The sequence below is a fragment of the Halichoeres trimaculatus genome, unplaced genomic scaffold, assembly GCF_033239565.1.
Source record: "Halichoeres trimaculatus isolate MK-OKI-2021-1 unplaced genomic scaffold, fHalTri1.1 fHalTri1_scaffold_7, whole genome shotgun sequence".
Classification (NCBI taxonomy): Eukaryota; Metazoa; Chordata; class Actinopteri; order Labriformes; family Labridae; genus Halichoeres; species Halichoeres trimaculatus.
The window spans coordinates 7,000,513-7,027,686 of NW_027437185.1; the positions used below are offsets into that span (position 1 = coordinate 7,000,513).

Below are 27,174 nucleotides of genomic sequence, written 5' to 3' on the forward strand. Positions count from 1 at the left end.
CATTGACCATATATGGTTATGTTCGGGCGTGCTGAAGGCGGGAAACGAGGTGTGTTCACGTCACCGAGTTTACGCTGTTCTCGGCGCGGTGTGGTTTATCACAGGGAATAGCGTGCAGCCGTGTGTACACAGAGTTTGATAGATCTGAGAAGAGTGTATATATTTTGGTCGTATGCACGTTTTGCCTTTAGCGTGACCAGTGCGCGCGCACTCTTGTTCTTGCTTGTTTACGTGCGGTAGGAAATTACAGCTGTGCAATGATCTGACCGAGTGACGGATCGTGTTTTTTTCTCCATATGAGACTGTGGCGGGGCCAAATGAGACTGTGGCGGGCCGCCACAGTCTCATTAATTAATGGGAGACACTGATGTTACTATTTTTTTTTAAATGAGGACATCAATGATCCATATTAAACTGCAGAAAAGGAGCATAATATGGGACCTTTAAGAGGAGTGTACCCAGTGATCCAATATAATGGATCATACCTCATGTCCATAGTCTTGTGCTCGAGGATGAAGTGTGCAGTGCTGAAGCACACCTCTCCGAAGCGTGCTAAAGCAGGGGAAAGAAGTGAACAGTGCTCAAGCACATCATGCATGTGGTCACACTGACCAAACAACCTGGACTTAAGCATGGTATAGCTTGCCAGTGTGACCGCTCCCTCAGAAATTCTCATCAAGAGCACTTAAAGCTCAACCAGGTGTGGAAGAGAAAAAAAAAACCACAATGCTGCAGTAACATTGAAAACCAAACCATTTCATGAATGTTTCTGTTTTATCACTTTAGTTTTATCTTTTTCTCTTCTGATTGTTCCTGTAGCTCTGCAGACTTCTCCATGCAGACACAGATTTGACATCTCTGACATTTCTTTTAATCATCCTGCTGCCTTGAATAGTTATAAATAACTTAAGAGACAGAAAAAGGAATAAGGTTACAAGGTTATATACCTCCATCCCTGCACAGAGCTGTAGAGCTCCATGCACCCACACATGGATGCCTCTGATCCTTGTCTCGCTGTCTTTACCTCCTCCCCTTTAACCCTCCTCTCTTTTTATCCAGATCCACTGGGTGCTGAACTATCTATTGCTCTCATGTGAAGTAAGAGAATAGAACGTAGTGTCTGCACATATGTGTGTGAGTTAGGGGAGATGGAGTTCGTCTCTTAATTAAGATGTACCCTGCTGCATGATTGACATTCTGGGAGAATATAACGGTGTATGATCTCTTTTTTTCATCATTCATATGTTTGCCCACAGCTGTTATCCTTCATGCCAGAGCAGGTAAGAGACAGATAGAAACAGAACAAAGAACGGCAGAGACTGAATGAAAATTTGTGCAGAGAGAAATGGGACAAAGGAGACTGATAAACCTTTTATCGGTTTTGTGATAACTGCCGCACAAATCTCTGTGAAATGAATTAAGTGTTGTTAGCTATTCAATAGAACACATGTTTATGGCTGAAAAAGGATTAAATATGTCTTAACCTTTGACAAAGTGGCGCACTACAAGTGTTGTTCAAAAGAAATACTGTTTAAGTATCAATTCATGTACCTTGTTCTGAAGTCAGACTGAGTTTTCGCCATGGTGATTTTATGTCACAGTTGGAGAAGCACACATGTTTAGTTTGCATGAAAACAATCTGTAAACAAATCTTTGATTAATATTATTGCAAATATGATGTTAGCAGCAAACTACTGGTGACCAAGTTCAACAGTTCAACTTTTTGACTAAGTTCAATGTCTTTTGTGATTAGTAGTTCACAGCGCCGTGCTCTTTTCTATTTTTTCCCTTCATTAGTTGTAAATTAGGGTTGTTTGCGTCAATATGATAACTTTAGTAATTTTTTTTTTTTTTTTTATGTTTCAACAACATACTATTTTTTCCAGACCCTGGTGCCACTGCAATGACTTCTTGCTTCTCGCTGCTGTTGTAAATAGAGCATTTTACATCAGAAATCCCCAACTTACAAATTGAAAACAATTGTGAAATTTGTGCTGAACAGAACTAGAATCTCACCAGGGCGGGTATATATTATAAGTAACTAATTATTTATGATTAGCTTGGAAAAGTTAATCCTACTCCTATAAATAAACAGTATGAAATTTTAAAAAGGCACAAATTATTTTTAAGCTTCCATAGTGTTTTAATATATATATATATATATATATATATATATATATATATATATATATATATATATATATATATATATATATACACATATTAGTGCTGTCAATAGATTAAAAAAAATAACTAATTAATCGCACTATTTTCTGTAGTTAACTGAGATTAATCTAGATTAATCGAGAAATGTCTTATATGAGCTACCAGTATTAACAACAAAAATGTGTTCCATCTTCATATAAGTTAAATTTCAAAGGTGCATTAGTCAATTAAAAAAGAAAAAGGAAAGATACTGCTGAAAATACAGAATGTTTAACAATTTAAAGATAATTTGGCTCAGTCTTTCTGTACCCTCACACACACTCTCTCTCTCTCCCTTTACTTCACACACCCACCCTCTCTCCCACACACCCTCTCTCCCACACACACACACACTCACACATACCCTCTCTCCCACACACACACACACACACACACACACACACACACACACACACGCACACGCACACCCACCTACAGAAGTTCACAGAAGTCCAGTGGTCACCTGTGAGCGAGATGCCCGCAGCTTCCTCAAGCATGTTCCTCTACCGCTCTCTCTCATCCTCATACAGAGTGTGTATTCTTGTCATGATGGTTCCTCTCGACGGTGTATTATATGACACATCTCCTGATGCCGCTCGAATAACCTCTCTCAGTCCCTCGTCTTGCAATATGTTAACTGGGCGGCAGTTTTTCGCTATCCACATAACCAGGGAGTCCGTCACCTTCTCACTCACAGACGTAGTGATCCGCCCACGAGCACCACACTCCTGCAGCGTTGACTGACGAGGCCCCGTGGACGTAACTTCGGCAGGGTGTTTTGCTTTGAGATGATACGCCAATGATGTACTACTTCTGCGGTAGTTAAATTCGCCTTTGTAGAGTGCACAAATCACCTTAGACTTTTCCAACGAACCATCAGGCAACTTTTTAAAAGTGAAACTTCCGCCTAAAAGTCCATCGTTGTCCATCTTGCTCAAAACAGAAAGCTAGCTCTGTTTAGTTTGGCTGCACTGCACACGTCATCAGAGGTTACAGGTCAGCCGTGACAGGAGACAATAAAACTGCGTTATTTTTTTTTAACGTGTATATGTTTTAAATTAATCTCCAAAGGTAAAGCAATAATTTTGACAGCATTAATATATATATATATATATATATATATATATATATATATATATATATATATATATATATATATATATATATATATATATATATATATGGTTATTCCTCATCAATAAATCAAGAATACAGAGATGTTTTATTAAAACAACGTGAAAAAAAAAGTTTTAGGCAATATTGATAATCGCCACCATTTATGATTTTAGAGAAAAAAACAAAAAGACAGACAGAATGAATGAATTGTACAAACAAACAAAAAAAGAGAAAGCATTAAATTATTTTAATAATTGACATGAAAAGTCATGTTAGCATTGTCAGACAAACGTCAAATGTGCTTGTTTAAATTTCAGTCCAGGTTGGATCAGCCCTTCTGATAACATAAAAAAAATAAAACTTGGATTATGGAGCAATAAATTGGAGCCAGGTTGATTAGTTTATTAGTTCAAGGTCACAGTAATCCATCAAGCTGCATGTGTGAAGCATAATCTGTCAGACAAGCTGCTGCCTCAGGCGCAGAATAAGGAAACTTCCAGATAACTTCAGTTTGATAATGAATTGGTTTAATTATGATTGATAGACTCAGCATGGCATACTGAGTGCTTAATTGCTATATGTTACTGCTAAAACTGCGAATCATCCAACTACATGCATTTTTTTTTCTTTTAAGGTGAAAGTCTTCTCCACTATTTACAGCACAAATACACATGGGCTTTTCACTCCTGGCAGAAAAAGCTGCATGGGAAATGTTTTGTTCACATGCACAATTCCTCTTTTCATGGGTAAACTCATTCTGAACATCTCAGAATTACATCTTCTGCTTCTGAATTATACTGTTCAAAACAATTTTACTGGCTGACCTTAACTGTGACCAACATGTTTTTGTTTCCCAAGAGAAATATGCTGAGAAGGTACTGCAACTGTAATATGTTTTTGATCAGGATGGGGTATTGTGCTTTCCTTTATATCAAATGTGGAATTTGGTAACTTCTAAATTTTCACATGCATTCATATAAAGAAATCCCTAAATCTGTCTATAAATCAATCAAAATGCTCAGTTTTAAAGATAGCATAAGCTCTTTTAGAGACTGAAATGATGAAATTAGCACAGAAGGATTTCCTGACTGGATCAAGAAAAGTTGGAGGAGTGGGCCTGAAACACTGAGGTCTACCAACAGCTTTGCCCCTGACAAATTTTCGTTGGCTGGCCAATATGAAGGGAAAGAATTGTGGAGCAGAGAGCCTTGTTAATAATAACAATATTAATATGAATAATAACAACAACAATAACAATAATAATAATAATAATAATAATAATAATAATAATAATAATAATAATAATAATAATAAAAATGATAATATTAATAATAATAATAATAAAAATGAGAAGAAGAAAATGGAAAAGAGGAAAAAGAAGAAGAAAGAGAAGAAGAAAGTGGATCACCCACAACCTTGAGACATGGCAGGCTGAAAGGGTCCATTTCAGGAGTGCCACTGAGGTCAGAGCAGAAGGCGGCAATTGCTCATGGTATGTGTCTGTGGCTCATTTTGAGTGTCTAATCACAACAGATGTGCATTCACATAAAATTCACGCCCAATGTGGGGCTCGAACCCACGACCCTGAGATTAAGAGTCTCATGCTCTACCGACTGAGCTAACCGGGCTACACCTCATGCATGTTTCACACTTTTTTCTGCCAAAAAGCAGTCCCAGTAGCTTCTGAGGTGAACGCCTTGTGGCAGATACTGAGCAACTTTGTGCCATACAGCAAGAGCATGTGCTAGTAAACAAGCTCAGTGCTTACACCTGAGTGCAGCGGACACAATTCAGAGGCATACAGGGTCTGTTTTAGGAATGCAGTTGTGGACACAGCACACAGTGGCTATGGCTCAGCGTAGGTTCAAGGAACCCCATGAGTCCATGGCATAAAGCTCATTTTGAGTGTCTGATCACAACAGATGTGCATTCACATAAAGTTCACGCCCAATGTGGGGCTCGAACCCACGACCCTGAGATTAAGAGTCTCATGCTCTACCGACTGAGCTAACCGGGCTACACCTAATGCATTATTCACACTCTTTTTAGCAAAAAAAAATCCCAGTAGCTTCCTAGGTGAACGCCTTGTGGGAGATATCGAGCACCTTTGTGCCATACAACAAGAGCATGTGCTAGTAAACAAGCTAAGTGCTTACACCTGAGTGCAGCGGACACAATTCAGAGGCGTACGGAGTCTGTTTTAGGAATGCAGTTGTGGACACAGCACACAGTGGTTATGGCTCAGCGTAGGTTCAAGGAATCCCATGAGTCCATGGCATAAAGCTTTGATGCACAGTGCAGGGCTAGAACCCACAACCTTGAGACATGGCAGGCTGAAAGGGTCCATTTCAGGAGTGCCACTGAGGTCAGAGCAGAAGGCGGCAATTGCTCATGGTATGTGTCTGTGGCTCATTTTGAGTGTCTAATCACAACAGATGTGCATTCACATAAAGTTCACGCCCAATGTGGGGCTCGAACCCACGACCCTGAGATTAAGAGTCTCATGCTCTACCGACTGAGCTAAGCGGGCTACACCTCATGCATTTTTCACACTCTTTATTGCCAAATAACAGTCCCAGTAGCTTCCAATAACGCCTTGTGGCAGATACTGAGCAACTTTGTGCCATACAGCAAGAGCATGTGCTAGTAAACAAGCTCAGTGCTTACACCTGAGTGCAGCGGACACAATTCAGAGGCGTACGGAGTCTGTTTTAGGAATGCAGTTGTGGACACAGCACACAGTGGTTATGGCTCAGCGTAGGTTCAAGGAATCCCATGAGTCCATGGCATAAAGCTTTGATGCACAGTGCAGGGCTAGAACCCACAACCTTGAGACATGGCAGGCTGAAAGGGTCCATTTCAGGAGTGCCACTGAGGTCAGAGCAGAAGGCGGCAATTGCTCATGGTATGTGTCTGTGGCTCATTTTGAGTGTCTAATCACAACAGATGTGCATTCACATAAAGTTCACGCCCAACGTGGGGCTCGAACCCACGACGCTGAGATTAAGAGTCTCATGCTCTACCGACTGAGCTAAGCGGGCTACACCTCATGCATTTTTCACACTCTTTATTGCCAAATAACAGTCCCAGTAGCTTCCAATAACGCCTTGTGGCAGATACTGAGCAACTTTGTGCCATACAGCAAGAGCATGTGCTAGTAAACAAGCTCAGTGCTTACACCTGAGTGCAGCGGACACAATTCAGAGGCAGACGTGGTCTTTTTTAGGAATGCAGTTGTGGACACAGCACACAGTGGCTATGGCTCAGCGTTGGTTCAAGGAACCCCATGAGTCCATAGCATAAAGCTTTGACGCACAGTGCAGGGCTAGAACCCACAACCTTGAGAAATGGCTGGCTGAAAGGGTCCATTTCAGGAGTGCCACTGAGGTCAGAGCAGAAGGTGGCAATTGACAGACACATAATCTGTGGCTCATTTTGAGTGTCTAACCACAACAGATGTGCATTCACATGAAGTTCACGCCCAATGTGGGGCTCGAACCCACGCTCTGAGATTAAGAGTCTCATGCTCTACTGACTGAGCTAACCGGGCTACACCTCATGCATTTTTCACACTTTTTTCTGCCAAAAAAAAGTCCCAGTAGCTTCCAATAACGCCTTGTGGCAGATACTGAGCAACTTTGTGCCATACAACAAGAGCATGTTCTAGTAAGCTCAGTGCTTACACCTGAGTGCAGCGGACACAATTCAGAGGCAGACATGGTCTTTTTTAGGAATGCAGTTGTGGACACAGCACACAGTGGCTATGGCTCAGCGTAGGTTCAAGGAACCCCATGAGTTCATGGCATAAAGGTTTGACGCACAGTGCAGGGCTAGAACCCACAATCTTGAGACATGGCAGGCTGAAAGGGTCCATTTCAGGAGTGCCACTGAGGTCAGAGCAGAAGGCGGCAATTGCTCATGGTATGTGCCTGTGGCTCATTTTGAGTGTCTAATCACAACAGATGTGCATTCACATAAAGTTCACGCCCAATGTGGGGCTCGAACCCACGACCCTGAGATTAAGAGTCTCATGCTCTACCGACTGAGCTAACCGGGCTACACCTAATGCATTATTCACACTCTTTTTAGCAAAAAAAAATCCCAGTAGCTTCCTAGGTGAACGCCTTGTGGGAGATATCGAGCACCTTTGTGCCATACAGCAAGAGCATGTGCTAGTAAACAAGCTCAGTGCTTACACCTGAGTGCAGCGGACACAATTCAGAGGCGTACGGAGTCTGTTTTAGGAATGCAGTTGTGGACACAGCACACAGTGGTTATGGCTCAGCGTAGGTTCAAGGAATCCCATGAGTCCATGGCATAAAGCTTTGATGCACAGTGCAGGGCTAGAACCCACAACCTTGAGACATGGCAGGCTGAAAGGGTCCATTTCAGGAGTGCCACTGAGGTCAGAGCAGAAGGCGGCAATTGCTCATGGTATGTGTCTGTGGCTCATTTTGAGTGTCTAATCACAACAGATGTGCATTCACATAAAGTTCACGCCCAATGTGGGGCTCGAACCCACGACCCTGAGATTAAGAGTCTCATGCTCTACCGACTGAGCTAAGCGGGCTACACCTCATGCATTTTTCACACTCTTTATTGCCAAATAACAGTCCCAGTAGCTTCCAATAACGCCTTGTGGCAGATACTGAGCAACTTTGTGCCATACAGCAAGAGCATGTGCTAGTAAACAAGCTCAGTGCTTACACCTGAGTGCAGCGGACACAATTCAGAGGCAGACGTGGTCTTTTTTAGGAATGCAGTTGTGGACACAGCACACAGTGGCTATGGCTCAGCGTTGGTTCAAGGAACCCCATGGGTCCATGGCATAAAGCTTTGACGCACAGTGCAGGGCTAGAACCCACAACCTTGAGACATGGCAGGCTGAAAGGGTCCATTTCAGGAGTGCCACTGAGGTCAGAGCAGAAGGCGGCAATTGCTCATGGTATGTGCCTGTGGCTCATTTTGAGTGTCTAATCACAACAGATGTGCATTCACATAAAGTTCACGCCCAATGTGGGGCTCGAACCCACGACCCTGAGATTAAGAGTCTCATGCTCTACCGACTGAGCTAACCGGGCTACACCTAATGCATTATTCACACTCTTTTTAGCAAAAAAAAATCCCAGTAGCTTCCTAGGTGAACGCCTTGTGGGAGATACTGAGCACGTTTGTGCCATACAACAAGAGCATGTGCTAGTAAACAAGCTAAGTGCTTACACCTGAGTGCAGCGGACACAATTCAGAGGCGTACGGAGTCTGTTTTAGGAATGCAGTTGTGGACACAGCACACAGTGGCTATGGCTCAGCGTAGGTTCAAGGAATCCCATGAGTCCATGGCATAAAGCTTTGATGCACAGTGCAGGGCTAGAACCCACAACCTTGAGACATGGCAGGCTGAAAGGGTCCATTTCAGGAGTGCCACTGAGGTCAGAGCAGAAGGCGGCAATTGCTTATGGTATGTGTCTGTGGCTCATTTTGAGTGTCTAATCACAACAGATGTGCATTCACATAAAGTTCACGCCCAATGTGGGGCTCGAACCCACGACCCTGAGATTAAGAGTCTCATGCTCTACCGACTGAGCTAACCGGGCTACACCTAATGGATTTTTCACACTCTTTTTGCCAAGAAACAGTCCCATTAGCTTCCTAGGTGAACGCCTTGTGGCAGATACTGAGCACGTTTGTGCCATACAACAAGAGCATGTGCTAGTAAACAAGCTAAGTGCTTACACCTGAGTGCAGCGGACACAATTCAGAGGCGTACGGAGTCTGTTTTAGGAATGCAGTTGTGGACACAGCACACAGTGGCTATGGCTCAGCGAAGGTTCAAGGAACCCCATGAGTCCATGGCATAAAGCTTTGACACACAGTGCAGGGCTAGAACCCACAACCTTGAGACATGGCAGGCTGAAAGGGTCCATTTTAGGAGTGCCACTGAGGTCAGAGCAGAAGGTGGATATTGACAGACACATAGTCTGTGGCTCATTTTGAGTGTCTAATCACAACAGATGTGCATTCACATAAAGTTCTCGCCCAATGTGGGGCTCGAACCCACGACCCTGAGATTAAGAGTCTCATGCTCTACCGACTGAGCTAAGCGGGCTACACCTCATGCAATTTTCACACTTTTTTCTGCCAAAAAAAAGTCCCAGTAGCTTCCAATAATGCCTTGTGGCAGATACTGAGCAACTTTGTGCCATACAACAAGAGCATGTTCTAGTAAGCTCAGTGCTTACACCTGAGTGCAGCGGACACAATTCAGAGGCGTACGGAGTCTGTTTTAGGAATGCAATTGTGGACACAGCACACAGTGGCTATGGCTCAGCGTAGGTTCAAGGAACCCCATGAGTCCATGGCATAAAGCTTTGATGCACAGTGCAGGGCTAGAACCCACAACCTTGAGACATGGCAGGCTGAAAGGGTCCATTTCAGGAGTGCCACTGAGGTCAGAGCAGAAGGCGGCAATTGCTCATGGTTTGTGTCTGTGGCTCATTTTGAGTGTCTAATCACAACAGATGTGCATTCACATAAAGTTCACGCCCAATGTGGGGCTCGAACCCACGACCCTGAGATTAAGAGTCTCATGCTCTACCGACTGAGCTAACCGGGCTACACCTCATGCATTTTTCACACTTTTTTCTGCCAAAAAACAGTCCCAGTAGCTTCTGAGGTGAACGCCTTGTGGCAGATACTGAGCAACTTTGTGCCATACAACAAGAGCATGTGCTAGTAAACAAGCTCAGTGCTTACACCTGAGTGCAGCGGACACAATTCAGAGGCAGATGTGGTCTTTTTTAGGAATGCAGTTGTGGACACAGCACACAGTGGCTATGGCTCAGTGTAGGTTCAAGGAACACCATGAGTCCATGGCATAAAGCTTTGACGCACAGTGCAGGGCTAGAATCCACAACCTTAAACATGGCAGGCTGAAAGAGTCCATTTCAGGAGTGCCACTGAGGTCAGAGCAGAAGGCGGCAATTGCTTATGGTATGTGTCTGTGGCTCATTTTGAGTGTCTAATCACAACAGATGTGCATTCACATAAAGTTCACGCCCAATGTGGGGCTCGAACCCACGACCCTGAGATTAAGAGTCTCATGCTCTACCGACTGAGCTAACCGGGCTACACCTCATGCATTTTTCACACTTTTTTTGGCAAAAAACAGTCTCAGTAGCTTCCAAGGTGAACGCCTTGTGGCAGATACTGAGCAACTTTGTGCCATACAGTTAGAGCATGCGCTAGTAAACAAGATCAGTGCTTACACCTGAGTGCAGGGGACACAATTAAGAGGCATACAGAGTCTGTTTTAGGAATGCAGTTGTGGACACAGCACACAGTGGCTATGGCTCAGCGTAGGTTTAAGGAACCCCATGAGTCCATGGCATTAGGCTTTGACGCACAGTGCAGGGCTAGAACCCACAACCTTGAGACATGGCAGGCTGAAAGGGTCCATTTCAGGAGTGCCACTGAGGTCAGAGCAGAAGGCGGCAATTGCTCATGGTATGTGCCTGTGGCTCATTTTGAGTGTCTAATCACAACAGATGTGCATTCACATAAAGTTCACGCCCAATGTGGGGCTCGAACCCACGACCCTGAGATTAAGAGTCTCATGCTCTACCGACTGAGCTAACCGGGCTACACCTAATGCATTATTCACACTCTTTTTGGCAAAAAACAGTCTCAGTAGCTTCCAAGGTGAACGCCTTGTGGCAGATACTGAGCAACTTTGTGCCATACAGTTAGAGCATGCGCTAGTAAACAAGATCAGTGCTTACACCTGAGTGCAGCGGACACAATTCAGAGGCATACAGAGTCTGTTTTAGGAATGCAGTTGTGGACACAGCACACAGTGGCTATGGCTCAGCGTAGGTTTAAGGAACCCCATGAGTCCATGGCATTAGGCTTTGACGCACAGTGCAGGGCTAGAACCCACAACCTTGAGACATGGCAGGCTGAAAGGGTCCATTTCTGGAGTGCCACTGAGGTCAGAGCAGAAGGTGGCAATTGACAGACACATAGTCTGTGGCTCATTTTGAGTGTCTAATCACAACAGATGTGCATTCACATAAAGTTCACGCCCAATGTGGGGCTCGAACCCACGACCCTGAGATTAAGAGTCTCATGCTCTACCGACTGAGCTAACCGGGCCACAACTCATATATTTTTCACACAATTTTTTCTGCCAAAAAAATGTCCCAGTAGCTTCCAATAACGCCTTGTGGCAGATACTGAGCAACTTTGTGCCATACAGTTAGAGCATGTGCTAGTAAACAAGATCAGTGCTTACACCTGAGTGCAGCGGACACAATTCAGAGGCGTACGGAGTCTGTTTTAGGAATGCAGTTGTGGACACAGCACACAGTGGCTATGGCTCAGCGTAGGTTCAAGGAACCCCATGAGTCCATGGCATAAAGCTTTGATGCACAGTGCAGGGCTAGAACCCACAACCTTGAGACATGGCAGGCTGAAAGGGTCCATTTCTGGAGTGCCACTGAGGTCAGAGCAGAAGGCGCGATTGACAGACTCATAGTCTGTGGCTTATTTTGAGTGTCTAATCACAACAGATGTGCATTCACATAAAGTTCACGCCCAATGTGGGGCTCGAACGCACGACCCTGAGATTAAGAGTCTCATGCTCTACCGACTGAGCTAACCAGGCTACACCTTACGCATTTTTCAAACTCCTTTTGCCAAAAAACAGTCCCAGTAGCTTCCAATAACACCTTGTGGCAGATACTGAGCACCTTTGTGCCATACAACAAGAGCATGTGCTAGTAAACAAGATCAGTGCTAACACCTGAGTGCAGGGGACACAATTCAGAGGTGTACAAGGTCTGTTTCAGGAATGCAGTTGTGGACACAGCACACAGTGGCTATGGCTCAGCGTAGGTTCAAGGAACCCCATGAGTCCATGGCATAAAGCTTTGACGCACAGTGCAGGGCTAGAACCCACAACCTTGAGACATGGCAGGCTGAAAGGGTCCATTTCTGGAGTGCCACTGAGGTCAGAGCAGAAGGTTGCAATTGACAGACACATAGTCTGTGGCTCATTTTGAGTGTCTAATCACAACAGATGTGCATTCACATAAAGTTCACGCCCAATGTGGGGCTCGAACCCACGACCCTGAGATTAAGAGTCTCATGCTCTACCGACTGAGCTAACCAGGTTACACCTAACGAATTTTTCAAACTCCTTTTGCCAAAAAACAGTCCCAGTAGCTTCCAATAACACCTTGTGGCAGATACTGAGCACCTTTGTGCCATACAGCAAGAGCATGTGCTAGTAAACAAGCTCAGTGCTAACACCTGAGTGCAGGGGACACAATTCAGAGGTGTACGTGGTCTTTTTTAGGAATGCAGTTGTGGACACAGCACACAGTGGCTATGGCTCAGCGTAGGTTCAAGGAACCCCATGAGTCCATGGCATAAAGCTTTGATGCACAGTGCAGGGCTAGAACCCACAAGCTTGAGACATGGCAGGCTGAAAGGGTCCATTTCAGGAGCGCCACTGAGGTCAGAGCAGAAGGCGGCAATTGCTTATGGTATGTGTCTGTGGCTCATTTTGAGTGTCTAATCACAACAGATGTGCATTCACATAAAGTTCACGCCCAATGTGGGGCTCGAACCCACGACCCTGAGATTAAGAGTCTCATGCTCTACCGACTGAGCTAACCGGGCTACACCTCATGCATTTTTCACACTTTTTTCTGCCAAAAAAATGTCCCAGTAGCTTCCAATAACGCCTTGTGGCAGATACCGAGCACCTTTGTGCAATACAGCAAGAGCATGTGCTAGTAAACAAGCTCAGTGCTTACACCTGAGTGCAGCGGACACAATTCAGAGGTGTACGGAGTCTGTTTTAGGAATGCAGTTGTGGACACAGCACACAGTAGCTATGGCTCAGCGTAGGTTCAAGGAACCCCATGAGTCCATGGCATAAAGCTTTGACGCACAGTGCAGGGCTAGAACCCACAACCTTGAGACATGGCAGGCTGAAAGGGTCCATTTTAGGAGTGCCACTGAGGTCAGAGCAGAAGGTGGCAATTGACAGACACATAGTGTGTGGCTTATTTTGAGTGTCTAATCACAACAGATGTGCATTCACATAAAGTTCACGCCCAATGTGGGGCTCGAACCCACGACCCTGAGATTAAGAGTCTCATGCTCTACCGACTGAGCTAACCAGGCTACACCTAACGCATTTTTCACACTCTTTTTGGCAAAAAACAGTCCCATTAGAGCTTCCAAGGTAAACGCCTTGTGGCAGATACTGAGCACCTTTGTGCAATACAACAAAAGCATGTGCTAGTAAACAAGCTCAGTGCTTACACCTTAGTGCAGCGGACACAATTCAGAGGCGTACAGGGTCTGCTTAGGAATGCAGTTGTGGACACAGCACACAGTGGCTATGGCTCAGCGAAGGTTCAAGGAACCCCATGAGTCCATGGCATAAAGCTTTGACGCACAGTGCAGGGCTAGAACCCACAACCTTGATACATGGCAGGCTGAAAGGGTCCATTTCTGGAGTGCCACTGAGGTCAGAGCAGAAGGCGCGATTGACAGACTCATAGTCTGTGGCTTATTTTGAGTGTCTAATCACAACAGATGTGCATTCACATAAAGTTCACGCCCAATGTGGGGCTCGAACGCACGACCCTGAGATTAAGAGTCTCATGCTCTACCGACTGAGCTAACCAGGCTACACCTAACGCATTTTTCACACTCTTTTTGGCAAAAAACAGTCCCAGTAGCTTCCAATAACACCTTGTGGCAGATACTGAGCACCTTTGTGCCATACAACAAGAGCATGTGCTAGTAAACAAGCTCAGTGCTAACACCTGAGTGCAGGGGACACAATTCAGAGGTGTACAAGGTCTGTTTTAGGAATGCAGTTGTGGACACAGCACACAGTGGCTATGGCTCAGCGTAGGTTCAAGGAACCCCATGAGTCCATGGCATAAAGCTTTGACGCACAGTGCAGGGCTAGAACCCACAACCTTGAGACATGGCAGGCTGAAAGGGTCCATTTCTGGAGCGCCACTGAGGTCAGAGCAGAAGGCGGCAATTGCTTATGGTATGTGTCTGTGGCTCATTTTGAGTGTCTAATCACAACAGATGTGCATTCACATAAAGTTCACGCCCAATGTGGGGCTCGAACCCACGACCCTGAGATTAAGAGTCTCATGCTCTACCGACTGAGCTAACCAGGCTACACCTAATACATGTTTCACACTTTTTTCTGCAAAAAAAACAGTCCAAGTAGCTTCTGAGGTGAACGCCTTGTGGCAGATACTGAGCAACTTTGTGCCATACAGCAAGACCATTTGCTAGTAAACAAGCTCAGTGCTTACACCTGAGTGCAGCGGACACAATTCAGAGGCAGATGTGGTCTTTTTTAGGAATGCAGTTGTGGACACAGCACACAGTGGCTATGGCTCAGCGTAGGTTCAAGGAACCCCATGAGTCCATGGCATAAAGCTTTGACACACAGTGCAGGGCTAGAATCCACAACCTTAAACATGGCAAGCTGAAAGGGACCATTTCAGGAGTGCCACTGAGGTCAGAGCAGAAGGCAGCAATTGCTCATGGTATGTGTCTGTGGCTCCTTTTGAGTGTCTAATCACAACAGATGTGCATTCACATAAAGTTCACACCCAATGTGGGGCTCGAACCCACGACCCTGAGATTAAGAGTCTCATGCTCTACCGACTGAGCTAACCGGGCTACACCTCATGCATTTTTCACACTCTTTTTGGCAAAAAACAGTCCCAGTAGCTTCCGAGATGATCGCCTTGTGGGAGGTATGGAGCACCTTTGTGCCATACAACAAGAGCACGTTCTAGTAAGCTCAGTTCTTACACCTGAGTGCAGCGGACACAATTCAGAGGCGTACGGAGTCTGTTTTAGGAATGCAGTTGTGGACACAGCACACAGTGACAATGGCTCAGCGTAGGTTCAAGGAATCCCATGAGTCCATGGCATAAAGCTCATTTTGAGTGTCTGATCACAACAGATGTGCATTCACATGAAGTTCATGCCCAATGTGGGGCTCGAACCTACGACCTCTGAGATTAAGAGTCTCATGCTCTACCGACTGAGCTAACCGGGCTACACCTCATGCATTTTTTACACTCTTTTTGCCAAGAAACAGTCCCAGTAGCTTCTGAGGTGAACGCCTTGTGGCAGATACTGAGCAACTTTGTGCCATACAGCAAGAGCATGTGCTAGTAAACAAGCTCAGTGCTTACACCTGAGTGCAGCGGACACAATTCAGAGGTGTACGGAGTCTGTTTTAGGAATGCAGTTGTGGACACAGCACACAGTAGCTATGGCTCAGCGTAGGTTCAAGGAACCCCATGAGTCCATGGCATAAAGCTTTGACGCACAGTGCAGGGCTAGAACCCACAACCTTGAGACATGGCAGGCTGAAAGGGTCCATTTTAGGAGTGCCACTGAGGTCAGAGCAGAAGGTGGCAATTGACAGACACATAGTGTGTGGCTTATTTTGAGTGTCTAATCACAACAGATGTGCATTCACATAAAGTTCACGCCCAATGTGGGGCTCGAACCCACGACCCTGAGATTAAGAGTCTCATGCTCTACCGACTGAGCTAACCGGGCTACACCACATGCATTTTTCACACTTTTTTCTGCCAAAAAAAAAGTCCCAGAAGCTTCCAATAACGCCTTGTGGCAGATACTGAGCACCTTTGTGCAATACAACAAGAGCATGTGCTAGTAAACAAGCTCAGTGCTTACACCTGAGTGCAGCGGACACAATTCAGAGGCGTACAGGGTCTGCTTAGGAATGCAGTTGTGGACACAGCACACAGTGGCTATGGCTCAGCGTAGGTTCAAGGAACCCCATGAGTCCATGGCATCAAGCTTTGACGCACAGTGCAGGGCTAGAACCCACAACCTTGAGACATGGCAGGCTGAAAGGGTACATTTTAGGAGTGCCACTGAGGTCAGAGCAGAAGGCAGCAATTGCTCATGGTATGTGTCTGTGGCTCCTTTTGAGTGTCTAATCACAACAGATGTGCATTCACATAAAGTTCACGCCCAATGTGGGGCTCGAACCTACGACCCTTAGATTAAGAGTCTCATGCTCTACCGACTGAGCTAACCGGGCTACACCTCATGCATTTTTCACACTCTTTTTGGCAAAAAACAGTCCCATTAGAGCTTCCAAGGTAAACGCCTTGTGGCAGATACTGAGCAACTTTGTGCCATACAGCAAGAGCATGTGCTAGTAAACAAGCTCAGTGCTTACACCTGAGTGCAGCGGACACAATTCAGAGGCAGATGGGGTCTTTATGAGGAATGCAGTTGTGAACACAGCACACAGTGGCTATGGCTCAGCGTAGGTTCAAGGAACCCCATGAGTCCATGGCATAAAGCTTTGACGCACAGTGCAGGGCTAGAACCCACAACCTTGAGACATGGCAGGCTGAAAGGGTCCATTTTAGGAGTGCCACTGAGGTCAGAGCAGAAGGCGCGATTGACACACTCATAGTCTGTGGCTCCTTTTGAGTGTCTAATCACAACAGATGTGCATTCACATAAAGTTCAAGCTCCAACGTGGGGCTCGAACCTAGGACTCTGAGATTAAGAGTCTCATGCTCTACCGACTGAGCTAACCGGGCTACACCTCATGTATTATTCACACTTTTTTCTGCCAAAAAAAAGTCCCAGTAGCTTCCAATAACGCCTTGTGGCAGATACTGAGCAACTTTGTGCAATACAACAAGAGCATGTGCTAGTTAACAAGCTCAGTGCTAACACCTGAGTGCAGGGGACACAATTCAGAGGCGTACGGAGTCTGTTTTAGGAATGCAGTTGTGGACACAGCACACAGTGGCTATGGCTCAGCGTAGGTTCAAGGAACCCCATGAGTCCATGGCATAAAGCTTTGACGCACAGTGCAGGGCTAGAACCCACAACCTTGAGACATGGCAGGCTGAAAGGGTCCATTTTAGGAGTGCCACTGAGGTCAAAGCAGAAGGCGGCAATTGACAGACACATAGTCTGTGGCTCATTTTGAGTGTCTAATCACAACAGATGTGCATTCACATAAAGTTCACGCCCAATGTGGGGCTCGAACCCACGACCCTGAGATTAAGAGTCTCATGCTCTACCGACTGAGCTAACCGGGCGCATGCATTTTTCACACTTTTTTTTTGCCAAAAAAATGTCCCAGTAGCTTCCAATAACGCCTTGTGGCAGATACTGAGCACCTTTGTGCAATACAACAAGAGCATGTGCTAGTTAACAAGCTCAATGCTTACACCTGAGTGCAGGGGACACAATTCAGAGGTGTACGGGGTCTGTTTTAGGAATGCAGTTGTGGACACAGCACACAGTGGCTATGGCTCAGCGTAGGTTCAAGGAACCCCATGAGTCCATGGCATAAAGCTTTGACGCACAGTGCAGGGCTAGAACCCACAAGCTTGAGACATGGCAAGCTGAAAGGGTCCATTTCAGGAGCGCCACTGAGGTCAGAGCAGAAGGCGGCAATTGCTTATGGTATGTGTCTGTGGCTCATTTTGAGTGTCTAATCACAACAGATGTGCATTCACATAAAGTTCACGCCCAATGTGGGGCTCGAACCCACGACCCTGAGATTAAGAGTCTCATGCTCTACCGACTGAGCTAACCGGGCTACACCTCATGCATTTTTCACACTTTTTTCTGCCAAAAACAGTCCCAGTAGCTTCCAATAACGCCTTGTGGCAGATACCGAGCACCTTTGTGCAATACAGCAAAGAGCATGTGCTAGTAAACAAGCTCAGTGCTTACACCTGAGTGCAGCGGACACAATTCAGAGGTGTACGGAGTCTGTTTTAGGAATGCAGTTGTGGACACAGCACACAGTGGCTATGGCTCAGCGTAGGTTCAAGGAACCCCATGAGTCCATGGCATAAAGCTTTGACGCACAGTGCAGGGCTAGAACCCACAACCTTGAGACATGGCAGGCTGAAAGGGTCCATTTTAGGAGTGCCACTGAGGTCAGAGCAGAAGGTGGCAATTGACAGACACATAGTCTGTGGCTTATTTTGAGTGTCTAATCACAACAGATGTGCATTCACATAAAGTTCACGCCCAATGTGGGGCTCGAACCCACGACCCTGAGATTAAGAGTCTCATGCTCTACCGACTGAGCTAACCAGGCTACACCTAATGCATTTTTCAAACTCCTTTTGCCAAAAAACAGTCCCAGTAGCTTCCAATAACACCTTGTGGCAGATACTGAGCACCTTTGTGCCATACAACAAGAGCATGTGCTAGTAAACAAGCTCAGTGCTAACACCTGAGTGCAGGGGACACAATTCAGAGGTGTACAAGGTCTGTTTTAGGAATGCAGTTGTGGACACAGCACACAGTGGCTATGGCTCAGCGTAGGTTCAAGGAACCCCATGAGTCCATGGCATAAAGCTTTGACGCACAGTGCAGGGCTAGAACCCACAACCTTGAGACATGGCAGGCTGAAAGGGTCCATTTCTGGAGTGCCACTGAGGTCAGAGCAGAAGGTGGCAATTGACAGACACATAGTCTGTGGCTCATTTTGAGTGTCTAATCACAACAGATGTGCATTCACATAAAGTTCACGCCCAATGTGGGGCTCGAACCCACGACCCTGAGATTAAGAGTCTCATGCTCTACCGACTGAGCTAACCAGGCTACACCTAACGAATTTTTCAAACTCCTTTTGCCAAAAAACAGTCCCAGTAGCTTCCAATAACACCTTGTGGCAGATACTGAGCACCTTTGTGCCATACAGCAAGAGCATGTGCTAGTAAACAAGCTCAGTGTTAACACCTGAGTGCAGGGGACACAATTCAGAGGTGTACGGGGTCTGTTTTAGGAATGCAGTTGTGGACACAGCACACAGTGGCTATGGCTCAGCGTAGGTTCAAGGAACCCCATGAGTCCATGGCATAAAGCTTTGACGCACAGTGCAGGGCTAGAACACACAAGCTTGAGACATGGCAGGCTGAAAGGGTCCATTTCAGGAGCGCCACTGAGGTCAGAGCAGAAGGCGGCAATTGCTTATGGTATGTGTCTGTGGCTCATTTTGAGTGTCTAATCACAACAGATGTGCATTCACATAAAGTTCACGCCCAATGTGGGGCTCGAACCCACGACCCTGAGATTAAGAGTCTCATGCTCTACCGACTGAGCTAACCGGGCTACACCTAATACATGTTTCACACTTTTTTCTGCAAAAAAACAGTCCCAGTAGCTTCTGAGGTGAACGCCTTGTGGCAGATACTGAGCAACTTTGTGCCATACAGCAAGACCATTTGCTAGTAAACAAGCTCAGTGCTTACACCTGAGTGCAGCGGACACAATTCAGAGGCAGATGTGGTCTTTTTTAGGAATGCAGTTGTGGACACAGCACACAGTGGCTATGGCTCAGCGTAGGTTCAAGGAACCCCATGAGTCCATGGCATAAAGCTTTGACACACAGTGCAGGGCTAGAATCCACAACCTTAAACATGGCAAGCTGAAAGGGTCCATTTCAGGAGTGCCACTGAGGTCAGAGCAGAAGGCAGCAATTGCTCATGGTATGTGTCTGTGGCTCATTTTGAGTGTCTAATCACAACAGATGTGCATTCACATAAAGTTCACACCCAATGTGGGGCTCGAACCCACGACCCTGAGATTAAGAGTCTCATGCTCTACCGACTGAGCTAACCGGGCTACACCTCATGCATTTTTCACACTTTTTTCTGCCAAAAAAATGTCCCAGTAGCTTCCAATAACGCCTTGTGGCAGATACCGAGCACCTTTGTGCAATAAGGCAAGAGCATGTGCTAGTAAACAAGCTCAGTGCTTACACCTGAGTGCAGCGGACACAATTCAGAGGTGTACGGAGTCTGTTTTAGGAATGCAGTTGTGGACACAGCACACAGTGGCTATGGCTCAGCGTAGGTTCAAGGAACCCCATGAGTCCATGGCATAAAGCTTTGACGCACAGTGCAGGGCTAGAACCCACAACCTTGAGACATGGCAGGCTGAAAGGGTCCATTTTAGGAGTGCCACTGAGGTCAGAGCAGAAGGTGGCAATTGACAGACACATAGTCTGTGGCTCATTTTGAGTGTCTAATCACAACAGATGTGCATTCACATAAAGTTCACGCCCAATGTGGGGCTCGAACCCACGACCCTGGGATTAAGAGTCTCATGCTCTACCGACTGAGCTAACCGGGCTACACCACATGCATTTTTCACACTCTTCTTGGCAAAAAACAGTCCCATTAGAGCTTCCAAGGTAAACGCCTTGTGGCAGATACTGAGCACCTTTGTGCAATACAACAAGAGCATGTGCTAGTAAACAAGCTCAGTGCTTACACCTGAGTGCAGCGGACACAATTCAGAGGCGTACAGGGTCTGCTTAGGAATGCAGTTGTGGACACAGCACACAGTGGCTATGGCTCAGCGAAGGTTCAAGGAACCCCATGAGTCCATGGCATAAAGCTTTGACGCACAGTGCAGGGCTAGAACCCACAACCTTGAGACATGGCAGGCTGAAAGGGTCCATTTCAGGAGTGCCACTGAGGTCAGAGCAGAAGGCAGCAATCGCTCATGGTATGTGTCTGTGGCTCCTTTTGAGTGTCTAATCACAAAAGATGTGCATTCACATAAAGTTCACGCCCAATGTGAGGCTCGAACCCACGACCCTGAGATTAAGAGTCTCATGCTCTACCGACTGAGCTAACCGGGCTACACCACATGCATTTTTCACACTTTTTTCTGCCAAAAAAAAGTCCCAGAAGCTTCCAATAACGCCTTGTGGCAGATACTGAGCACCTTTGTGCAATACAACAAGAGCATGTGCTAGTAAACAAGCTCAGTGCTTACACCTGAGTGCAGCGGACACAATTCAGAGGTGTACGGAGTCTGTTTTAGGAATGCAGTTGTGGACACAGCACACAGTGGCTATGGCTCAGCGTAGGTTCAAGGAACCCCATGAGTCCATGGCATAAAGCTTTGACGCACAGTGCAGGGCTAGAACCCACAACCTTGAGACATGGCAGGCTGAAAGGGTCACTTTCAGGAGTGCCACTGAGGTCAGAGCAGAAGGCGGCAATTGCTTATGGTATGTGTCTGTGGCTCATTTTGAGTGTCTAATCACAAAAGATGTGCATTCACATAAAGTTCACGCCCAATGTGGGGCTCGAACCCACGACCCTGAGATTAAGAGTCTCATGCTCTACCGACTGAGCTAACCGGGCTACACCTCATGCATTTTTCACACTCTTTTTGCCAAAAAACAGTCCCAGTAGCTTCTGAGGTGAACGCCTTGTGGCAGATACTGAGCAACTTTGTGCCATACAGCAAGAGCATGTGCTAGTAAACAAGCTCAGTGCTTACACCTGAGTGCAGCGGACACAATTCAGAGGCAGATGTGGTCTTTTTTAGGAATGCAGTTGTGGACACAGCACACAGTGGCTATGGCTCAGCGTAGGTTCAAGGAACCCCATGAGTCCATGGCATAAAGCTTTGACACACAGTGCAGGGCTAGAATCCACAACCTTAAACATGGCAAGCTGAAAGGGACCATTTCAGGAGTGCCACTGAGGTCAGAGCAGAAGGCAGCAATTGCTCATGGTATGTGTCTGTGGCTCCTTTTGAGTGTCTAATCACAAAAGATGTGCATTCACATAAAGTTCACGCCCAATGTGGGGCTCGAACCCACGACCCTGAGATTAAGAGTCTCATGCTCTACCGACTGAGCTAACCGGGCTACACCACATGCATTTTTCACACTTTTTTCTGCCAATAAAAAGTCCCCGAAGCTTCCAATAAAGCCTTGTGGCAGATACTGAGCACCTTTGTGCAATACAACGAGAGCATGTGCTAGTAAACAAGCTCAGTGCTTACACCTGAGTGCAGCGGACACAATTCAGAGGCGTACAGGGTCTGCTTAGGAATGCAGTTGTGGACACAGCACACAGTGGCTATGGCTCAGCGAAGGTTCAAGGAACCCCATGAGTCCATGGCATAAAGCTTTGACGCACAGTGCAGGGCTAGAACCCACAACCTTGAGACATGGCATGCTGAAAGGGTCCATTTCAGGAGTGCCACTGAGGTCAGAGCAGAAGGCAGCAATTGCTCATGGTATGTGTCTGTGGCTCCTTTTGAGTGTCTAATCACAACAGATGTGCATTCACATAAAGTTCACACCCAATGTGGGGCTCGAACCCACGACCCTGAGATTAAGAGTCTCATGCTCTACCGACTGAGCTAACCGGGCTACACCTCATGCATTTTTCACACTCTTTTTGGCAAAAAACAGTCCCAGTAGCTTCCGAGGTGATCACCTTGTGGGAGGTATGGAGCACCTTTGTGCCATACAACAAGAGCACGTTCTAGTAAGCTCAGTTCTTACACCTGAGTGCAGCGGACACAATTCAGAGGTGTACGGGATCTGTTTTAGGAATGCAGTTGTGGACACAGCACACAGTGACTATGGCTCAGCGTAGGTTCAAGGAATCCCATGAGTCCATGGCATAAAGCTCATTTTGAGTGTCTGATCACAACAGATGTGCATTCACATGAAGTTCACGCCCAATGTGGGGCTCGAACCTACGACCTCTGAGATTAAGAGTCTCATGCTCTACCGACTGAGCTAACCGGGCTACACCTCATGCATTTTTTACACTCTTTTTGCCAAGAAACAGTCCCAGTAGCTTCTGAGGTGAACGCCTTGTGGCAGATACTGAGCAACTTTGTGCCATACAGCAAGAGCATGTGCTAGTAAACAAGCTCAGTGCTTACACCTGAGTGCAGCGGACACAATTCAGAGGCAGATGGGGTCTTTTTTAGGAATGCATTTGTGGATACAGCACACAGTGGCTATGGCTCAGCGTAGGTTCAAGGAACCCCATGAGTCCATGGCATCAAGCTTTGACGCACAGTGCAGGGCTAGAACCCACAACCTTGAGACATGGCAGGCTGAAAGGGTCCATTTTAGGAGTGCCACTGAGGTCAGAGCAGAAGGTGGCATTTGACAGACACATAGTCTGTGGCTCATTTTAAGTGTCCAATCACAACAGATGTGCATTCACATAAAGTTCACGCCCAATGTGGGGCTCGAACCCACGACCCTGAGATTAAGAGTCTCATGCTCTACCGACTGAGCTAACCGGGCTACACCACATGCATTTTTCACACTTTTTTCTGCCAAAAAAAAAGTCCCAGAAGCTTCCAATAACGCCTTGTGGCAGATACTGAGCACCTTTGTGCAATACAACAAGAGCATGTGCTAGTAAACAAGCTCAGTGCTTACACCTGAGTGCAGCGGACACAATTCAGAGGCGTACAGGGTCTGCTTAGGAATGCAGTTGTGGACACAGCACACAGTGGCTATGGCTCAGCGTAGGTTCAAGGAACCCCATGAGTCCATGGCATCAAGCTTTGACGCACAGTGCAGGGCTAGAACCCACAACCTTGAGACATGGCAGGCTGAAAGGGTCCATTTTAGGAGTGCCACTGAGGTCAGAGCAGAAGGCAGCAATTGCTCATGGTATGTGTCTGTGGCTCCTTTTGAGTGTCTAATCACAACAGATGTGCATTCACATAAAGTTCACGCCCAATGTGGGGCTCGAACCTACGACCCTTAGATTAAGAGTCTCATGCTCTACCGATTTAGCTAACCGGGCTACACCTCATGCATTTTTCACACTCTTTTTGGCAAAAAACAGTCCCATTAGAGCTTCCAAGGTAAACGCCTTGTGGCAGATACTGAGCAACTTTGTGCCATACAGCAAGAGCATGTGCTAGTAAACAAGCTCAGTGCTTACACCTGAGTGCAGCGGACACAATTCAGAGGCAGATGGGGTCTTTTTTAGGAATGCAGTTGTGAACACAGCACACAGTGGCTATGGCTCAGCGTAGGTTCAAGGAACCCCCATGAGTCCATGGCATAAAGCTTTGACGCACAGTGCAGGGCTAGAACCCACAACCTTGAGACATGGCAGGCTGAAAGGGTCCATTTTAGGAGTGCCACTGAGGTCAGAGCAGAAGGCGGCAATTGACAGACACATAGTCTGTGGCTCATTTTGAGTGTCTAATCACAACAGATGTGCATTCACATAAAGTTCACGCCCAATGTGGGGCTCGAACCCACGACCTCTGAGATTAAGAGTCTCATGCTCTACCGACTGAGCTAACCGGGCTACACCTCATGCATTTTTCACACTCTTTTTGCCAAGAAACAGTCCCATTAGCTTCCTAGGTGAACGCCATGTGGCAGATACTGAGCAACTTTGTGCCATACAGCAAGAGCATGTTCTAGTAAGCTCAGTGCTTACACCTGAGTGCAGCGGACACAATTCAGAGGTGTACGGAGTCTGTTTTAGGAATGCAGTTGTGGACACAGCACACAGTGGCTATGGCTCAGCGTAGGTTCAAGGAACCCCATGAGTCCATGGCATAAAGCTTTGACGCACAGTGCAGGGCTAGAACCCACAACCTTGAGACATGGCAGGCTGAAAGGGTCCATTTTAGGAGTGCCACTGAGGTCAGAGCAGAAGGCGGCAATTGACAGACACATAGTCTGTGGCTCATTTTGAGTGTCTAATCACAACAGATGTGCATTCACATAAAGTTCACGCCCAATGTGGGGCTCGAACCCACGACCCTGAGATTAAGAGTCTCATGCTCTACCGACTGAGCTAACCAGGCTACACCTCATACATTTTTCACACTTTTTTCTGCCAAAAAACAGTCCCAGTAGTCAGAAAACTCAGGTGGAATGACCAACTTGTGACTCTTCCTGGTCAGAGTGGAAACTGGCCACCTCAGGACATGGTGGCGCTTTCCAGTGCCTTCTGCTATGAAAGACAAATCAGATTTTCCCAACTCAGTCACAAAAGTGATGACAAATGCAAAAGCAACATCTCTAAGATACACCAACAGTAATTAGTTCAGCAAAAACAAATAAATATAATTTTCCACATACCTGCTTCATCTTCTTCTCGTGCACGACGCCACAAGGGGGTGATGTCAAGTGGCTGTCGCTCTGCCAGTCTACCAGCTGCCGCCACGGAATGACGGAAGGACTTCTTTCTAGGCATGTGGACTAAATTATCAAAAAAAAAACGACAAAGAAAATGAATGAATATGAGTATTTAAAACATACATTGAAACATATTTTTTGGCAAATTCATCTATGAATACACAACATCAACATAACATACCTGACAAACGCACCAAATCCAACTGTCGAAAATGTGCCAAGGTATGACTTTCTGCTGACGGCAACTGTAAAGTAGAAAAATGCAGAATTTTACAAACTATTGTAAGTCACGGGCATATTACTCGATACAAAATTAAACAGTTCTCATGAATCAATCAATATAAATATAAATATATTCCCCAAATTACATTTACTGCGTCATCTAAGAACTGTGCCACAGCTCCTATTAACAAACCATCAACTCTGCTTTATAGAAATAGAGAAATAGAAAATACTTTATTTATCCCTGAGGGGAAATTCAGGAGTCACCGCAGCATTATAATGCTATATTATATATAGCATTATATAAATTATATATATGATATAATATTATATTATATTTATAATTATAAATGCAATACTAAAATAAAATTGTGTGTTCTATATCACATGACACAAGTCATCTCAAAGCTAAAACTTCTTCCTCTCCTAGTAAATACTGGATCCATGAATCCACCTGACTTAAGCCCATAATTCTTGTAAAACAATGCCTCAATTGTTGCCATTTAAATGACAAGCTGGACTGTCTCCTCAAGCACAAGACACTTGACAAGGGTCCAACTTCAGCTTTGCAGGCTACAGTCTCATGGCTACAGTTGCAAATGCGCAGTGTAATACAAAATACCTTGCCTTGGAAAAAACAAACGCAACTCACATGTGAAACTGCATTTTTAACACTGTTTTGACTGAGTTTGTCTGATTCTGGGATGGCTCGGCTGAAATTGGAGCCATGTTTTTCTGAAGCCAGCCAATGCTTGATATAGTGTCACTGACTGACAGCAGTACAGCCAGACCAGAGCTCCTCTCAAATGATTTTGACTTCTTGGACTAACTACATGTGTTTCCCATTCTTGTTTGATTTAAAGGTTCCTGATTTTCTTTTCTTTTCTCACCCATCTCTTTGTGTGCCATTAATTGATTACACTATTGTACCTTATCCCATTTGCATATAGATAAAATGTCTGGATTATTTGGTTTCATTCTTTTCTACACTGTAAAACATACAAATGTTTTTGCTTTCTTTTTCATCATACACTTAATCACTTTCTCATGGTAGGCTGTCATTCATGGGCTTTCCTTCATACACAACATGTCCCTGCTCCAGGCTGAGGAGATGTTCATTACTTGCCATTGTTTACAACCTAGGTTACACTACTAAATTTTGCCTATATTTTGAACAGAATAACATCAACTCTTTATTAACTTATGCTAATAAATATCACTACACCTTCATTAAAAATTCTATAATTTAAGTACTGTATAAGCCACAGACATCTCCAGTGGGTTCAATTTTGACAATCACCGCTGTGAGCTGAAAGACAACTCCAATACACTGGGTGGCGCTGTCGCTAGAAAATACCGCCATGACACTGCTGCCTGCAGAGACGCAGCTGGATACTATTGAAACTCAGGAAATGGGGCGTGTTTTACAGTAGCGCTGCATTCAGCCATTGAACAGGACAAACGGTTTGTGAGCACCAACGACGACATGTGTTGGATCCAAAAGGTTTTAAACTAAGCCTCTTTCAAACACCACCGACAGTACCATAAAAATTACACAAATTAGCTCATGATTGACAAAACCTCTGCATCCTTATTACAGT

The 27,174-nt window shown here is 45.7% G+C and overlaps 40 non-coding genes across 40 annotated transcripts; all 40 read right to left on the reverse strand.

Annotated features, from left to right (window-relative positions):
- Positions 1-4,876: 4,876 nt before the first annotated feature.
- On the reverse strand, positions 4,877-4,949 carry trnak-cuu (transfer RNA lysine (anticodon CUU)). Its single transcript has one exon. It is a non-coding gene; the product is annotated as a tRNA-Lys (tRNA).
- A 316-nt stretch (positions 4,950-5,265) lies between these two features.
- On the reverse strand, positions 5,266-5,338 carry trnak-cuu (transfer RNA lysine (anticodon CUU)). Its single transcript has one exon. It is a non-coding gene; the product is annotated as a tRNA-Lys (tRNA).
- Positions 5,339-5,778: 440 nt separating this feature from the next.
- trnak-cuu (transfer RNA lysine (anticodon CUU)) lies at positions 5,779-5,851 on the reverse strand. The gene has a single exon. It is a non-coding gene; the product is annotated as a tRNA-Lys (tRNA).
- Positions 5,852-6,289: 438 nt separating this feature from the next.
- trnak-cuu (transfer RNA lysine (anticodon CUU)) lies at positions 6,290-6,362 on the reverse strand. The gene has a single exon. It is a non-coding gene; the product is annotated as a tRNA-Lys (tRNA).
- Positions 6,363-6,799: 437 nt separating this feature from the next.
- Positions 6,800-6,871, reverse strand: trnak-cuu (transfer RNA lysine (anticodon CUU)). Its single transcript has one exon. It is a non-coding gene; the product is annotated as a tRNA-Lys (tRNA).
- A 434-nt stretch (positions 6,872-7,305) lies between these two features.
- On the reverse strand, positions 7,306-7,378 carry trnak-cuu (transfer RNA lysine (anticodon CUU)). The gene has a single exon. It is a non-coding gene; the product is annotated as a tRNA-Lys (tRNA).
- A 440-nt stretch (positions 7,379-7,818) lies between these two features.
- trnak-cuu (transfer RNA lysine (anticodon CUU)) lies at positions 7,819-7,891 on the reverse strand. Its single transcript has one exon. It is a non-coding gene; the product is annotated as a tRNA-Lys (tRNA).
- A 438-nt stretch (positions 7,892-8,329) lies between these two features.
- On the reverse strand, positions 8,330-8,402 carry trnak-cuu (transfer RNA lysine (anticodon CUU)). Its single transcript has one exon. It is a non-coding gene; the product is annotated as a tRNA-Lys (tRNA).
- Positions 8,403-8,842: 440 nt separating this feature from the next.
- trnak-cuu (transfer RNA lysine (anticodon CUU)) lies at positions 8,843-8,915 on the reverse strand. Its single transcript has one exon. It is a non-coding gene; the product is annotated as a tRNA-Lys (tRNA).
- A 439-nt stretch (positions 8,916-9,354) lies between these two features.
- trnak-cuu (transfer RNA lysine (anticodon CUU)) lies at positions 9,355-9,427 on the reverse strand. The gene has a single exon. It is a non-coding gene; the product is annotated as a tRNA-Lys (tRNA).
- A 434-nt stretch (positions 9,428-9,861) lies between these two features.
- trnak-cuu (transfer RNA lysine (anticodon CUU)) lies at positions 9,862-9,934 on the reverse strand. The gene has a single exon. It is a non-coding gene; the product is annotated as a tRNA-Lys (tRNA).
- Positions 9,935-10,374: 440 nt separating this feature from the next.
- Positions 10,375-10,447, reverse strand: trnak-cuu (transfer RNA lysine (anticodon CUU)). Its single transcript has one exon. It is a non-coding gene; the product is annotated as a tRNA-Lys (tRNA).
- Positions 10,448-10,887: 440 nt separating this feature from the next.
- On the reverse strand, positions 10,888-10,960 carry trnak-cuu (transfer RNA lysine (anticodon CUU)). The gene has a single exon. It is a non-coding gene; the product is annotated as a tRNA-Lys (tRNA).
- A 439-nt stretch (positions 10,961-11,399) lies between these two features.
- On the reverse strand, positions 11,400-11,472 carry trnak-cuu (transfer RNA lysine (anticodon CUU)). Its single transcript has one exon. It is a non-coding gene; the product is annotated as a tRNA-Lys (tRNA).
- A 438-nt stretch (positions 11,473-11,910) lies between these two features.
- On the reverse strand, positions 11,911-11,983 carry trnak-cuu (transfer RNA lysine (anticodon CUU)). The gene has a single exon. It is a non-coding gene; the product is annotated as a tRNA-Lys (tRNA).
- A 436-nt stretch (positions 11,984-12,419) lies between these two features.
- Positions 12,420-12,492, reverse strand: trnak-cuu (transfer RNA lysine (anticodon CUU)). The gene has a single exon. It is a non-coding gene; the product is annotated as a tRNA-Lys (tRNA).
- A 437-nt stretch (positions 12,493-12,929) lies between these two features.
- trnak-cuu (transfer RNA lysine (anticodon CUU)) lies at positions 12,930-13,002 on the reverse strand. The gene has a single exon. It is a non-coding gene; the product is annotated as a tRNA-Lys (tRNA).
- Positions 13,003-13,439: 437 nt separating this feature from the next.
- trnak-cuu (transfer RNA lysine (anticodon CUU)) lies at positions 13,440-13,512 on the reverse strand. Its single transcript has one exon. It is a non-coding gene; the product is annotated as a tRNA-Lys (tRNA).
- A 439-nt stretch (positions 13,513-13,951) lies between these two features.
- trnak-cuu (transfer RNA lysine (anticodon CUU)) lies at positions 13,952-14,024 on the reverse strand. Its single transcript has one exon. It is a non-coding gene; the product is annotated as a tRNA-Lys (tRNA).
- A 437-nt stretch (positions 14,025-14,461) lies between these two features.
- Positions 14,462-14,534, reverse strand: trnak-cuu (transfer RNA lysine (anticodon CUU)). Its single transcript has one exon. It is a non-coding gene; the product is annotated as a tRNA-Lys (tRNA).
- Positions 14,535-14,975: 441 nt separating this feature from the next.
- On the reverse strand, positions 14,976-15,048 carry trnak-cuu (transfer RNA lysine (anticodon CUU)). The gene has a single exon. It is a non-coding gene; the product is annotated as a tRNA-Lys (tRNA).
- Positions 15,049-15,359: 311 nt separating this feature from the next.
- trnak-cuu (transfer RNA lysine (anticodon CUU)) lies at positions 15,360-15,433 on the reverse strand. The gene has a single exon. It is a non-coding gene; the product is annotated as a tRNA-Lys (tRNA).
- Positions 15,434-15,872: 439 nt separating this feature from the next.
- On the reverse strand, positions 15,873-15,945 carry trnak-cuu (transfer RNA lysine (anticodon CUU)). Its single transcript has one exon. It is a non-coding gene; the product is annotated as a tRNA-Lys (tRNA).
- A 438-nt stretch (positions 15,946-16,383) lies between these two features.
- Positions 16,384-16,456, reverse strand: trnak-cuu (transfer RNA lysine (anticodon CUU)). The gene has a single exon. It is a non-coding gene; the product is annotated as a tRNA-Lys (tRNA).
- A 951-nt stretch (positions 16,457-17,407) lies between these two features.
- Positions 17,408-17,480, reverse strand: trnak-cuu (transfer RNA lysine (anticodon CUU)). Its single transcript has one exon. It is a non-coding gene; the product is annotated as a tRNA-Lys (tRNA).
- Positions 17,481-17,913: 433 nt separating this feature from the next.
- On the reverse strand, positions 17,914-17,986 carry trnak-cuu (transfer RNA lysine (anticodon CUU)). Its single transcript has one exon. It is a non-coding gene; the product is annotated as a tRNA-Lys (tRNA).
- Positions 17,987-18,423: 437 nt separating this feature from the next.
- trnak-cuu (transfer RNA lysine (anticodon CUU)) lies at positions 18,424-18,496 on the reverse strand. The gene has a single exon. It is a non-coding gene; the product is annotated as a tRNA-Lys (tRNA).
- Positions 18,497-18,932: 436 nt separating this feature from the next.
- Positions 18,933-19,005, reverse strand: trnak-cuu (transfer RNA lysine (anticodon CUU)). Its single transcript has one exon. It is a non-coding gene; the product is annotated as a tRNA-Lys (tRNA).
- Positions 19,006-19,442: 437 nt separating this feature from the next.
- On the reverse strand, positions 19,443-19,515 carry trnak-cuu (transfer RNA lysine (anticodon CUU)). Its single transcript has one exon. It is a non-coding gene; the product is annotated as a tRNA-Lys (tRNA).
- Positions 19,516-19,955: 440 nt separating this feature from the next.
- On the reverse strand, positions 19,956-20,028 carry trnak-cuu (transfer RNA lysine (anticodon CUU)). The gene has a single exon. It is a non-coding gene; the product is annotated as a tRNA-Lys (tRNA).
- A 437-nt stretch (positions 20,029-20,465) lies between these two features.
- On the reverse strand, positions 20,466-20,538 carry trnak-cuu (transfer RNA lysine (anticodon CUU)). Its single transcript has one exon. It is a non-coding gene; the product is annotated as a tRNA-Lys (tRNA).
- A 441-nt stretch (positions 20,539-20,979) lies between these two features.
- trnak-cuu (transfer RNA lysine (anticodon CUU)) lies at positions 20,980-21,052 on the reverse strand. Its single transcript has one exon. It is a non-coding gene; the product is annotated as a tRNA-Lys (tRNA).
- A 438-nt stretch (positions 21,053-21,490) lies between these two features.
- trnak-cuu (transfer RNA lysine (anticodon CUU)) lies at positions 21,491-21,563 on the reverse strand. Its single transcript has one exon. It is a non-coding gene; the product is annotated as a tRNA-Lys (tRNA).
- Positions 21,564-22,002: 439 nt separating this feature from the next.
- On the reverse strand, positions 22,003-22,075 carry trnak-cuu (transfer RNA lysine (anticodon CUU)). Its single transcript has one exon. It is a non-coding gene; the product is annotated as a tRNA-Lys (tRNA).
- A 437-nt stretch (positions 22,076-22,512) lies between these two features.
- On the reverse strand, positions 22,513-22,585 carry trnak-cuu (transfer RNA lysine (anticodon CUU)). The gene has a single exon. It is a non-coding gene; the product is annotated as a tRNA-Lys (tRNA).
- Positions 22,586-22,896: 311 nt separating this feature from the next.
- Positions 22,897-22,970, reverse strand: trnak-cuu (transfer RNA lysine (anticodon CUU)). The gene has a single exon. It is a non-coding gene; the product is annotated as a tRNA-Lys (tRNA).
- Positions 22,971-23,409: 439 nt separating this feature from the next.
- On the reverse strand, positions 23,410-23,482 carry trnak-cuu (transfer RNA lysine (anticodon CUU)). The gene has a single exon. It is a non-coding gene; the product is annotated as a tRNA-Lys (tRNA).
- A 438-nt stretch (positions 23,483-23,920) lies between these two features.
- On the reverse strand, positions 23,921-23,993 carry trnak-cuu (transfer RNA lysine (anticodon CUU)). The gene has a single exon. It is a non-coding gene; the product is annotated as a tRNA-Lys (tRNA).
- Positions 23,994-24,435: 442 nt separating this feature from the next.
- Positions 24,436-24,509, reverse strand: trnak-cuu (transfer RNA lysine (anticodon CUU)). Its single transcript has one exon. It is a non-coding gene; the product is annotated as a tRNA-Lys (tRNA).
- A 435-nt stretch (positions 24,510-24,944) lies between these two features.
- Positions 24,945-25,017, reverse strand: trnak-cuu (transfer RNA lysine (anticodon CUU)). The gene has a single exon. It is a non-coding gene; the product is annotated as a tRNA-Lys (tRNA).
- Between the last annotated feature and the right edge of the window lie 2,157 nt (positions 25,018-27,174).